This window comes from Mandrillus leucophaeus, unplaced genomic scaffold (genome assembly GCF_000951045.1).
Source record: "Mandrillus leucophaeus isolate KB7577 unplaced genomic scaffold, Mleu.le_1.0 Scaffold1286, whole genome shotgun sequence".
Lineage (NCBI taxonomy): Eukaryota > Metazoa > Chordata > Mammalia > Primates > Cercopithecidae > Mandrillus > Mandrillus leucophaeus.
Window position 1 is genome coordinate 424,371 of NW_012101239.1, and position 1,535 is coordinate 425,905.

Genomic DNA, 1,535 nt, shown 5'->3' on the forward strand with positions numbered 1-1,535 from the left:
CTTTTGTATTGATTTTTGCTTTTTTACTTACTTCATTATCTTATTTTATGGATTATTGAGTTTAACATTTACATGTATTTACAATCTTTCATGTATTTTTATCTATTTTTATTATACATATTTATATAGCAATGTTAGACTCTACATACAGAGTTTGCTACATCCTTCAACTTGAACTACAGTACTTTTATTAACTTGTATAGACATATTTATTTATCTGATTTTTGACAAAACCCTTTCTGGACATTTGGGATATACCAATGTTAAGAACAAAAACAACCATGGAGATTATAGTATTTTGGGGAGGGTGGGGGAAGAATAAAAAAAAAGATGACATTCAATGCAACAAGAAGAGCAAACCATCCTAAACACATATGTACCCAATACAGGAGCACCCAGATTCATAAAGCAAGTTCTTAGAGACATACAAAGAGACTTAGACTCCGACACAATAATAGTGAGAGATTTTAACATCCCACTGTCAATGTTACACAGATCAATGAGATTAAATTACCAAGGATATCCAGAACTTGAACTCAGCTCTGGACCAAGAGGGCCTAATAGATACATACAGAACTCTCCACCCAAAATCAACAGATTATACATTCTTCTCAGCACCACATCGAACTTATCGATTAAAATTGACCACAGAATTGGAAGTGAAACACTCCTCAGCAAATGTAAAAGAGCAGAAATCACAACAAACTGTCTCTCAGACCATAGTACAATAAAATTAGAACTCAGGATTAAGAAACTCACTCAAAAACCTCACAGCTATATGGAAACTGATCAACCTGCTCCTGAATGACTACTGGGTAAATAACAAAATGAAGGCAGAAATAAAGATATTCTTTGAAAACAATGAGAACAAGACACAATGTATTAGAATCTCTGGGACACATTTAAAGCAGTCTGTAGAGGGAAATTTATGGCACTAAATGTCCACAAGAGAATGAAGGAAAGATCTAAAGTCAACATCCTAATATCACAATTAAACGAACTAGAGAAGCAAGAGCAAACAAATTCAAAAGCTAGCAGAAGACAAGAAATAACTAAGATCATAGCAGAACTGAAGGAGATAGAAACACAAAAAAATCCCTTCAAAAAATCAATGAATCCAGGAGCTGGTTTTTTGAAAAGATCAACAAAATTGTTAGACCACCAGCCAGACTAATAAAGAAGAAAAGAGAGAAGAATCAAATGGATGCAATAAAAACTGATAAAGGAGATATCACCACTGATCCCACAGAAATAGAAACTACCATCATAGAATACTATAAACACCTCCACACAAATAAACTAGAAAATCTAGAAGAAATGGATAAATTCTTGGACACATGCCCCTCCTGAAGACAAAACCAGGAAGAAATTGAATCTCTGAATAGACCAACAACAGGTTTTTAAATTGAGGCAATAATTAATAGCCTACAAAGCAAAACGTGTCCAGGACCAGACAGATTCACAGCTGAATTCTACCAGAGGTACAAGGAGGAGCTGGTACCATTCCTTCTGAAACTATTCCAGTCAATAGAAAA